General features: G+C 45.7%; 1 protein-coding gene across 17 annotated transcripts in view; it reads left to right on the forward strand.

Moving 5' to 3' along the window:
- NEDD4L (NEDD4 like E3 ubiquitin protein ligase) overlaps nt 1–12,884 on the forward strand; it is a 615,111-nt gene that overhangs the window by 431,778 nt on the left and 170,449 nt on the right. The window lies entirely within an intron of this gene.

Genomic DNA, 12,884 nt, shown 5'->3' on the forward strand with positions numbered 1-12,884 from the left:
AGGACCACGGCTCTGGAATGCTCTACCCACGACTATCCGCTTGGAAGAAAACCATCGGGTTTTTAGGAAAAAACTGAAGACCCACCTCTTCTGAAGACCTGTACAACTCTGTATGCCAGCGCCTTGAGGCGATTAAGTTCGCATTTGTTTGCGCTATATAAGTTTCTCACTCACTCACGATATTCCATTCCATCGCCCCACGACAGCTTATCCGACAATCCAGCCGACAGGACCCATTCCATTCCCCAGAAGGACAAGACATACAGCTCTTTCTGGTTTCAAACGAATGAATGCTTTAATGGTTAGCTCTCAGGTTTTTATACAGTTACAAGCATGCTACAGTAGTTACAGGGACAATGAAACTCTCCACCCCCAACATCACACAATGGGGCTTCAATACACATTTAGATTGGCCAATTACTAATTATTATCCAGACAGTCCTGATAAGTGATCCCCACCTGTCACACAAAACACATTCCTTTACCAAACATAATTGGCATGCTAATCCACTACACCTGAGCAGTCAGACATCTGATGTTTCAGACTGCCAACACATATCTATCGTCAATAGAACTTCCACACAATACAGTGTCATTAGCATACACAATGAAAAGACCTTAGAAGCAGACGTAATTAGCACAATGGACACAGAATGCAATCGCAGCAAGCCCCAACTACAGCCAGGGGGACTTAATTAACATCTCAACAGTATGTTAAGCATTGAAGGAGACATTCTCTTATTGACCTGTTGTGGACAGAATTAACCAAACTGTAATACTCCAAGATATCCTGTAATACATGAATTATCATTAATGTCCCATCTCATGTAATCTGAGATATCAGTTCTCAGTCATCCTATGACTCTAAGGCCCCGTACACACGACCAAACATGTATGCTGAAACTGGTCCGCGGGCCAGTTTCAGCATACATGTTCGGTCGTGTGTAGGCGCGAGCGGGCCGAATTCCAGCAAACATTTGCCCGCCGGGCCTTTTCCCAGCGGGCAAATATTCGTGGACGTGTTTTAAAACCGTCCGCTGGAATCCTGCCCGCTCGGACATGTACAGTCGTCAGTACAGACCTACCGTACATATCCAGGCGCCCGCCGTCCCTCGCATGCGTCGAATGACTTCGACGCATGCGTGGAAGCCTTTAAATGGCAGGCCCGCCCACGTCTCCGCGTCATCGCCGCGGCGACGACGCGGACACGCCCCGCGTATTGTTTACGCGCGGACTTCTGTACGATGGTGTGTACAACCATCGTACAGAAGCCCTCTGGCAGGCATGTACGGTGAAAACGGTCCGACGGACCGGTTTCACCGTACATGTTTGTTCGTGTGTACCCGGCCTTAGGGACATAGGAGGACCCTAGACCCAAGAGTCATTAGTAAAGCTGGCACAGGAGTACCCCCCATCCTTCAGAAGTCTCTCGGTGTCACGGGCTATTCCGTTACAGTTGGCTCTCATGGCAGATGCCTTTTCTTGTAGTGAGTCCACACCAAACAGGCATATATTGTTAAGGGCCTGGTAGCCCACGTTTATTAAATGAGGAAAAACAAAACTAAAGTCCACTCAGGAATCCCTGTGTATTGTATACACATGGACATTAGCTCCATTTTACTTTATCTCATTTTTATTATTTTCTCATGTTAGGATTATCCCTTAAATGAGGATAACTATATGTGTTTTGTGGTTCATTTAAACTTAATTTTGTATAGGTGGGTTTGCTCTCTCAACCATATGATCTGGATCTGTCTAGGTTCACACAAGATACCAATTGGTAATCTGCTAATTAGATTGTCGATTGGATTTCCAATTGCTATCCTCTTTGCCATGTGACTCATAGCTGTATATATACCTGACATCCATTTTTATGTTGTAAGCTATGACTAAGCACTAAGGTTTGGTGTGAAATGCGTCAGCTTGTACCCCGTTTGCTGTGGCATGTATCCTGTGTGTTGTTTGATTTTACAATAAAAGCAATTAATTTTTGGAGTGCGGCTGTCCAGAATGTTTTCCTTTAATTTTTCATCATTCCATGCATTGCCAGCACCCGTGGCTTTGGATCCAGTGGGGAGACCCTTGATTGGTATCCTGGAGCGGTGATTTCTTCTTTTCATATATTGTTAAGGGCCTGGTAGCCCACAATTATTAAATGAGGAAAAACAAAACTAAAGTCCAATCAGGAATCCCACGCAGGGGTTTAAACAACATTCAAAGATAAATGAAAATACCAGCCCACCTGGCTACTCTTCAACAGCACTGCTGCCATAGGTACCGGTCCCTCAAACCACCAGCTCCTCCAGGCCCCCAGTCTTGGGTGCACACGGCTTTGAAGCCCTTCAACGCACACAGTGTCTATCCGCACACAGCGTCTATCCGCACACAGCGTCTATCCGCGCACAGCGTCTATCCGCACACAGCGTCTATCCGCGCACAGCGTCTATCCGCGCACAGCGTCTATCCGCGCACAGCGTCTATCCGCGCACAGCGTCTATCCGCACACAGCGTCTATCCTCACACAGCGTCTATCCTCACACAGCATCTATCCTCACACAGGGACACTAGCAGCCACTGCTCCAACTCCACCTTCCTCCACTCACTGTTCTGACCAGTCCCTCGTTATATGGGCTGTGTGCAACTGGGAACACAACCTGCTGGCTATTCAGAAGACCTGGACCCGGGGTTGGAGAATCCTGTCCCACTCAAGTCTCTGAGGGATCTCCAAACTACAGAGGCCCATTCTAAACTAGCAAAACCTGGGGAAAACTGACAGGGCCAGATTCACAAAGAGATACGACGGTGTATCTCCTGATACACCATCGTATCTCTGACTTAGGCCCGTCGTATCTATGCGACTGATTCATAGAATCAGTTACGCATAGATATGCCTAAGATCCGACAGGTGTAACTGTGTTACACCGTCGGATCTTAACGGCAATTTAAAAATGGCCGCGGGGGGCATTCTTGCTGATTTACTTTGAGAAATATGTAAATCAGCGAGATACGCCAATTCACGAACGTACCCGGGCCCGACGCAGTGTTACAACGTTTACGTAGCGGTTTTCCCGGCGTATACTTACCCCTGCTTCTATGAGGCGCGGCCAATGTTAAGTATAGCCATCGTTCCCGCGTCGATTTTTTTTTTTACGTCCTTTGCATACGCCTATTCTCAAACGCGCTGGACGCGAGTTACGCTCACGCCGAAACCAATGACGTCCTAGCGACGTCATTGGGAGCAATGCACGCCGGGAAAATTCGCGCATGCGCATTTAAATCGGCGCGGGGACGCGCCTGATTTAAATGCTACACTCCCCCTAGCCACTGAATTTGAATTCCGCTGGGGGATTTACAATCCGCCGCCGCAAGTTTGGAGGTAAGTGTTTTGTGAATTACCCACTTGCCTCTCAAACTTGCGGCGGCGGATCTTAAATCACATAGGTCACGCGGATCTAAAGATCTGCTGATCTATGTGAATCTAGCCCACAGAGCAGTTTTCTCCATTTAAACTCTACACTCTGTAGTCTTGCGGTCCGCAGATATGCAAACTGTGTCCCTTTTACCTCCAATTTCATAGGGACAGAGCCTCGTTTTGCCACAGCGGTTTCAGGTTTATTTGAAAAGTGAGTCTACTAAACTGTTGGAAACGGTAACAATTTAACATCTGCAATTGTTGTAGACTGAAACCTCAATGGTTTGCAAGGGATGCAAAAAAAAAAAGTAAATGCTGAGTACCATGTGCACTTGATTCAGTACCTGCTTATTTTTTAAGTAAATGCTCCCTAACATTGTTAATTCTTTACATTCACCATGGCTATGTTCATGCTCATTGCCTTGGTTCTGTAAGTGCTTCTTACCACCGGTGCTTAATTTAGTACATGCTATGCAGATGCTTCATATCATGGGTGATTGGTTCTGTATGTGGTTATTATCATAGGTGTTTGGTGAAAAGGGATAATCATTAACATATGTGTTAAGATCTTTATACACCTGTTAAGCCCCGTACACACGATCGGAAATTTCCGACAGCAAAAGTCTGATGTGAGCTCTTAAACGAAAATTCCAACCGTGTGTAGGCTCCATCGGACTTTTGCTGTCGGAATTTCCGTCAGCAAAAGATTGAGATCTGGTTCTCAAATTTTCAAAATCTGATTGTCTGTAGCAATTCCGACGCATGCTCGGAAACAATTTTACACATGCTCGGAAGCATTGAACTTAATTTTCTCAGCTCGTCGTAGTGTTGTACGTCACTGGGTTCTTGACGGTCGAAAGTTCGGAGAACTTTTGTGTGACCGTGTGTATGCAAACCAAGCTTTAGCGGAATTCCATCGGAAAAACCATCCAAGGTTTTTCCGACAGAAAATCCGATCGTGTGTACGGGGCATTAGCGTTCTGCACATGCTCATTTATCGTGGGTGCTTGGCTTCATACATGTTTGTTACCATTGGTACTGGGTTCTGTATATGCTCCTAATATTGGCGATTGGTTTTGTACCTTCTTGTTACCATTGGTGCTCAGTTCTGTACATGCCTCTTATTGTGGGTGCTTGGTTTTGTTCATGTTCCTTACAACTGGAGCTTGCTTTGGCATGTTTATTACCATCAGTGTTAATAGTTCTCTTAATGCTGTTTACCATTGATTTTTAGCACTGTATATGCTCATTACTACAGGTGCTTTATTCTGTACATGTTCGTTATCATGGGTGCTTGGCTCTGTACATGGTCCTTAATGTGGGTGCTTAGATCTGTACATGCTCATTACAATGGATGCTTGGGTCTGTCCATTGCAATGAGTGCTTGCTTTGAGCATGCTGTTTACAATGGGTAATTTAGTTCTTTATGTGCTCATTACTATAGATTTTTAGATCTATACGCAGTGGCGCCACTAGGGTTGGTGTCACCCGGTGCGGTAAAACATGGTGTCACCCCCCCTCTGTCTAGGCTGCCCAGCACCAAGCAGGCAGCGCACGGGGCGCACCCCAAACCAGCCCCTGTAAATGATAGTATAGGGCAGTATAGTGGCAGGTTAGGGTAGTATAGAGTGGTATAGTGGCAGGTTGGTGTAGTGGGGTGGTATAGGACAGGTTAAGGTGGTATAGGGCATGTTGGGGTGATATAGGGTAGTTTGGGGTGGTATAGGGCAAGTTAGGGTTGCATAGGGCAGGTTGGGGTGGTATAGGGCAAGTTAGGGTGGTATAGGGCAAGTTAGGGTGGTACAGGGCTGGTTGGGGTGGTACAGGGCAGGTTGGGGTGGCATAGTGCAAGTTAGGGTGGCATAGGGCAAGTTAGGGTGGCATAGGGCAAGTTAGGGTGGCATAGGGCAAGTTAGGGTGGCATAGGGCAAGTTAGGGTGGCATAGGGCAAGTTAGGGTGGCATAGGGCAAGTTAGGGTGGCATAGGGCAAGTTAGGGTGGCATAGGGCAAGTTAGGGTGGCATAGGGCAAGTTAGGGTGGCATAGGGCAAGTTGGGATGACATGGGAAAGGTTGGGTTGGTACAGGTCAATTTAGGGTGGCATTGGGCAGGTTGGGGTGGTATAGGCCAAGTTATGGTGGCATAGGGCAAATTGGGGTGGTGCAGGGCAGGCTGTGGTGGCACAGGGCAGGCTGTGGTGGCACAGGGCAGGCTGGGGTGGAACAGGGCAGGTTGGGGTGGTACAGGGCAGGTTGGGGTGGTACAGGGCAGGTTGGGGTGGTACAGGGCAGGCTGGGGTGGTACAGGGCAGGCTGGGATTGCACAGGGCAGGCTGGGCATGTCGGCAAAAAAAAACAAAAAACAAACGGGGTGGTGTCACCCGGTGCGGACCACCCCCCCCTAGCAACGCCTCTGTCTGTACGTTCTCATTATCATGGGTTTTGGTAACTGTACATGCTGCTCAATATTGGGCCTTGGTTTTTCACTTGCTCATTACCTTGAGTGCTTTTGTTCTATACATGCTATTACTAAGGGTGCTTGGATTTTCTACCTGTTCCCTCCAATTGGGTCTTAATTCTGCACATGTTCATTACCATTTGTGTTTGTCTAAACTTGTTTGTCTAATTTGTCTAAATGCTCTATATTGTTGATATCTGGTTTTTTTATATGCTCATAACCATGGGTGCATTGTTCTGTACAATATTTATTATGAAAGGATCTTGGCTGTGTATATGGTCAGGTCCGTGGGAGCTTGGATCTGTACATGACTTTTATGAATGGTGTTTGGTTTGTACAGTGGTGCTTGATTTGTGCATGACGTTTACTATGGTTGATTAGATCTAAATGTGCTCGTTACCTAGGGTTCTGCATAAGCGTATTATTATGGATGCATGGTTCTATACATTCCTGTTACCAAGGATGATTGGTTTGCATGTTCCTTAGAGTAAGGTGACCAGATTTTTAAAATGAAATCCGGGGACATATTTTTTTTTTACTAGTAATGGCGGCAATCAGCGACTCTCTGCCCATCACCGCCCCAGCCTCACAGCCTGTCAAATCTCACTTTCCAGGCCCCCGGCTACTACTGGATGGGGTGCGGAGTAAGATCCCTCCACCAGGGAAGGCAAGGAGATAGGCAGGAGACAAAGAAGGTTTTCCCAATTGGGGTTTTTCGGCAGCTCAATTAAACAGAATGAGTTCAATGTAGTAAAATATATTTATTCACATATCAAAAAGGAGATAGGCAGGCGGCTGGCTGGGACTTGAGCCAAGGCAGAAGAACAGAAGTGGAGTGGAATGGGCATGCACCTGAAACTGAAGAAATATTCCCTCCGCTCCGACCAGCACATGATCATCAGAAAGAGGCACAGATTATGGAAAAAAATACAACACCCCCCCCCCCCCCAAGCTAGTAGAAGCGGTGGAGTGGAGGTGTGTAATTCAGATTTTTTTTTTTCATTATGCACTGAATGTCTTTGAAATTGTCTAATCTTTCCTCATAGCTGAGCTCCTCCATGCCTCTTATCAGTTTGGTTGCCCTTCTCTGCACTTTCTCCAGTTCCCCGATATCCTTTTTTAGAACTGGTGCCCAAAACGTAACTGTATATTCCAGACAAGGTCTTAATAATGATTTGTACAGGGGCAAAATTATCTCTCTCGAGTCCATACCTCTTTTAATACAAGAAAGGATTTTGCTCGCTTTGGAAACCGCAGCTTTTCTGTGCAAAGTAAAGGTACATTTTCTGGCACTGATCACAAGCTTTGCCAAACTCAATGGATCATGCTTTAGTGTGAACTGGTGGTCAGTGGCATAACCTGACAGAAGCAATGGTTCTAAAAGTGTGTTCTTTCATTCTTCATACTCCCCATTCTCTTCACTCACCATAAAGAAAACCTGTTTCAGAACTGGACAGTTCAAAACTAAGAATATGTTGAAAAGCTGCATAAACTGAGTTTACCTCCAGTGAAATCTGCATGTCGCAACAATCTGTTGATCCATACCGTAGCGTCAATGTATTTTTAAACTTTTCCAGATGACAGTTGCTCCTGATATTGACTATTGAGGATTTTCGGGACTACCCCTTTTCCCAACTGGTGGCCTGTCGGGATAAGTTGATCCATTTTAAGGTTTTGCACAGGATTTATTTGTTGAGATCCCTTTGAATGTCGATGTCTGTCTACTTGGACTGTGGGGCGCACTGGCCTTCCATCGGGCACTAAGGACTCTTATTGGTCTACTACTTTTTTTATGCATGCAAGGCTATTACCCTAAAGTGGAAGTCCAAAGAGGCTCCCACTTTTCACTCCTGGAAAGTTCTGGTAAATAAGGTGGTACCCCTTTACAAAGCAACGTATGTTTTTCGTGGGTGTCCTTTATAGTTCAACAAGGTGTGGGACTTATGGCTTTATTCTCCCTCTACAGCCACATTATAACATTTTGATTGTACCATAACCCCTGGGCGATTGTCCTCCCATGATTCTAGAGTGATGGTGGACTTGAGAGATGCCAGTAGTCACCTAGGGAGATAGATGGGTTATATCCATAAAGCCCTATACACCTGATCGGATGGAATCTAATCCGATGGATTTTTTTGTTGGATATCTGATGGAATCTGACTTTCAAATCCGATCGTGCCAAAACGCGGTGACGTACAACACTACAACGAGCTGGAAAAAATGAAGTTTCAATGCTTCCGAGCATGCGTCGACTTGATTCTGAGCATGCGTGGATTTTTGTCCGATGGACTTCAACACAGACGATCAGATTTTTCTATCGTTATTTTTTATCCATAGGAAAAATGTAAAACATGTTCTATTTTTTTTTACACCGATGGAAATAAAACCGATGGGGCCCACACACGATCGGTTTGTCCGATGAAAACAGTCCATCGGTCGTTTTTCAGCGGACAAACCGATCGCGTGTACAGGGCTTTAGAGTTTGAAAAGGTATTGGATCATGGGTATTCGGGATGTGGCAAAAGCTTTTCCAGTTTGCTTTTTTTGCTTGCTGTGTACTCCTTCATCTAGCGCTAAATGGAGTTTAGTTAGAGATGTTTTGTCTTTTCCAGATGAGCTTAGCTGACCTAAATGAGTCCACCAGGAAGCTGTCACTGTGCTGGGAAAATCATAGATAGCCGAGGCATTCCCTCTTCAGGTGTTTCGTAGAAGTTTTGATCAGCAAACTACTGGAAGTGGTATGCTGCATACACACGGTTTGACTTTCTGACAACAAAACCGTGGATTTTTTTCCCGATGTATGTTGGCTCAAACTTGTCTTGCATACACATGGTCGCATAAATGTTGTCGGAAATTCCAAAAGCCAAGAATGCGGTCATGGCACTATACAAGGGAAGTTCGATACCAAGTGCGCCACCCTTTGGGCTCCTTCTGCTAATCTCGTGTTAGTAGAAGTCTGATGAGAGCCGATTTGCGCTTTTCAGTCTTCGTGCTTTTCAGTCCGTTACGAATGTGCTATCGAATGTGCTATCTCCATTACGAACGCTAGTTTTACCAGACCGATCGCTTCCGTCACGTACTTTTTTTTTTTTAAAGTGTATTTTGTGCGTGTACTCGAGAGAGGAGCCAGACTGCAGGAGTTGGGAGTAGGCAGGCCTCCCCAGAGGCAATCTGCCACCTTTCTCCATGCCCCAGGTGGCAATGGCAGGTGTGTGAGGGGTTCCTCCCAGACAGCCCGCCCTACCTGCTCCTCTTTGAAGCCCAACGGGGCAGAGGGACTCCCTATAAGGGAGTGAGAGGATTAGCCCGCTCAACCAGCCCCGTTAGTCCTTCCCCTCTCTTTTTAGAGACTGCGTGGTGAAAGTGCGTGCATGTTAACCCAATTTCGAGTGCGTGTAAGTGTGGTGGTTTTTGTGGGAGGGGGGTGGGCGTACTAAGCGCAGGCTTACCTCGCATAGCACACCCACCGGGAGCCAGGCTGAGACCACCAAACTCAATTCACATGTAGCCAAGACCGGGATCCGAACCCATAGCTACAGAGGTGAATGGCTTGTCAGCGCAGTGCCAATCGCGTTGAGCCACCGCAGCTCCTCTTCCGTCTCGTACTTGATTCAGAGCATGCAGGGAATTTTGTGCGTCAGAATTGTCTACACGCGCTCAGAATATACGAGAACATATTTAGTGGTCGGAAAATTTGAGAACCAGCAAATATCCGATGGAGCCGCCACTCGGTCGGAATTTCTGACAACAAGCTCCCATCAAACATTTGTTGTCGGAAAGTAGAGTTGGGGAGAAGTGAGACCTGCCTGCCGATGAGAGAAACTCTCGCCAGAGCTGCTCATTGGAATTTGCCGGAGAACTTCTTGACTGTAGAAGCATGACTAGATTTGTGGCTTTTACACGTGAAGTATAGATGGTCTGGATAATTTAAATAAAGTAATAGCTTTTCCTGCAGTTCGGTCACATTTGTGGGCTGATTTTTATAACCTATTTCCAGCTTCCGCGGCAGGCTATCATCTGGTGCGATTAGTGTTTGATGATGCCCCGGTACATTCAGACACTCCTGAGGGTTGAGGTCACCAGTAATGATTGCTGGGAGGTATTTGTTTGCTAGATTGTGAATTCTCTGAGGTCCGCAGTTATTGCTCAGGTTATCTTGAAAAAAGCTTCATGAAAGACTTGGTTTGACTGAATTTGTAATCATTATACATGTATTTTAAGGGAAAAGTAAAGTCTGCTTCCATTGAAGAATTGACTTTAAATCATTGAGTATTGAACCTTTTAGGTGAAGTCCCTCTCAGAATATGTCCCTATTGGAACGTGTCCCCTTACTTTCTTTCCTAGTGATAAGATGGTCACAGTGAAGGAAATAAAAAACGACTTGCATTTAGGCCACTTTCACACTGGGGCGCAGGTGGCGTCGGCGGTAAAACGGCACTATTATTAGCGGCACTTTACTGTAATTTTTGCAGAGGTATTTGGCCGCTAGCGTGTTGCTTTTAACCCCCGCTAGTGGTTGAAAAAGGGTTAAAAACACTCGCAAAGCGCCGCTGCAGTGGCGCTTTCCCAGCGGTTTGGCCGCAGTGTCCATTAATTTCAATGGGCAAGAGCGGTGTACACACCACTTCTTTACCTCTCCAAAGATGCTGCTTGCAGGACATTTTTTAATCTCCTGTCTGCGCACCGCTCCAATGGGAAAGCCCTCTGGGTTTCACGCTGGAGTTTATGGAGCTGCTCTTTCATGTCGCTTTTCAGGCGCTATTTGCAGGGCTCGACAAATCCTGGTCGCCATAGCGACTAGAAATTGCGTCCTGGTGACTTGGCTTGGAAGGTGGGCAAAAAAATAAAAAAAAATTGTTCCATAGGCCCGCCGCGATCCTGATGTTTTAGGTGTGGCCTAGTCCGCGGAGCGCCTTTTCCCCAGGATCGTGGCGAACTAGGCCCCCACCTCCCCCGCCGCTCAATCTCGGGGGGCCCGTGATGTCCGGTAATTGAGGCCGCGGCTTTGCGGCCTTGTGAAGTCCCCAGCTCTTCCTTGTGTGAGCTGGCGCCATCTGGTGGTGGCCGTTGGTATTACAAGTTAAGCATTACAAGTTAAACAGCAATTCTAATGTAATTTTTCACTGCCATCTTCTTCCCTCTAATTAGAACCCCCAAACATTATATATTTATTTTTTTATCCTAACACCCTAGAGAATAAAATGGCGATCGTTGCAATACTTTCTGTCACGCCGTATTTGCGCAGCGGTCTTTCAAGCGCACTTTTTGGGGGAAAAATTACACTTTTTTTTATAAAAAAATAAGACAACAGTAAAGTTATCCCCATTTTTTTTTTTAAATTATGAAAGATAATGTTACGCCGAGTAAATTGATACCCAACATGTCACGCTTCAAAATTGCGTCCGCTCGTGGAATGCTGACAAACTTTTACCCTTTAAAATCTTCATAGGCGACGTTTAAAAAAATCTACAGGTTGCATGTTTTGAGTTACAGAGAAGGTCTAGGGCTAGAATTATTGCTCTCACTCTACCAATCGCGCCGATACCTCACATGTGTGGTTTGAACACCGTTTACATATGCGGGCGCTGCTCACGTATGTGTTCGCTTCTGCGCGCAAGCTCGTCAGGACGGGGCGCGTTTTCTGGCTCCTAACTTTAGCTGGCTCATAGATTCCAAACAAATTTGTCAAACCCTGTTTTAGCTTTATAGCGCCTCAGTGTAAAAGGGGTCTCGATGTCCACTGGGCAACCGCGATCATTCCTGAGTCCTGACAGAGCAGGAACGTGGATCTCTGTGTGTGTAAACACAAAAATCCACGTTCTGTCAGGGGAGAGGAGACAGATTATGTGTTCTTAGTATATAGGAACACCGATCGGTCGCCTTCCTCAGTCAGTCCCACCCCTCCCCCACAGTTAGAACCCACAGTGAGGGAACACATTTAACCCCTTGATCGCCCCCTAATGTTAACTTTTTTTTGCCAGTGTCATTTATGCAGTAATCAGTGGCTATTTCTATCACTGATCGCTATATACATGTCAATGGTTTCAAAAAAGTGTCTGATCTGTCCGCCCCAATGTCGCAGTCCCGATAAAAATCGTAGATCACTGCCATTACTAGTAAAAAAATAAATAAAAAAAATTGGCATAAATCAATAACCTATTTTGTAGGCGCTATAACTTTTGCGCAAAGCAATTAATATATGCCATTTTTTTTTTTCCCCCCAAAAAAATACGTAGAAGAATACATATTGGCCTAAACTGAGGGGAAAAAAATGGATATTTATTATAGCAAAAGTAAAAAAATATTTTTTTTTTATTTTTTTTTTAATTGTTCCTCTATTTTTGTTTATAGCACAAAAAATAAAAACCACAGAGATGATCAAATACCACCAATAGAAATCTCTATTTGTGGGCAAAAAAAGGACGTCAATTTTGTTTGGGCACAGCGTCGCACGACCGCGCAATTGTCAGTTAAAGCGACGCAGTGCCGTATCGCAAAAAATGGGCCGGTCTGGAAGGGGGTAAATTCTTCCGGTGCCTGAAGTGGTTAAATAATAATATAGGGCCAGATTCTCAAAAGAGTTACGACGGTGTATCTCAGGAAACACAGTCGTATCTCTGTTTTTGGCCCCGGGTATCTATGCGAGTGATTCCTAGAATCATTTTCGCATAGATACGGCCAAGATCCGACAGGTGTAAGTCACTTACACCGTCGGATCTTAGATGTAATTCGACGCTGGCCACTAGGTAGCGTGTACGTTCAGTTCTCATTTGACTATGCAAATGAGCCTGATACGTAGATTCCCGAACAAATTTGCGCCACATAGTCGTCGTTTCCGTAAGCGTAAGGTTACCCCTGCTATATGAGTGGTGACCTTACGCCAGTCCGCCGTATGCCATGTTAAGTATGGCGTCGGGTCCGCATCGTCTTTTTCTGTCGGTTACGTCGTTTTACTAAGTCGTCCGCGAATACGACTTTACGGAAAACGTCAATGACGCCGACGTGAGTGTCATTG

The sequence above is a fragment of the Rana temporaria genome, chromosome 1, assembly GCF_905171775.1.
Source record: "Rana temporaria chromosome 1, aRanTem1.1, whole genome shotgun sequence".
Classification (NCBI taxonomy): domain Eukaryota; kingdom Metazoa; phylum Chordata; class Amphibia; order Anura; family Ranidae; genus Rana; species Rana temporaria.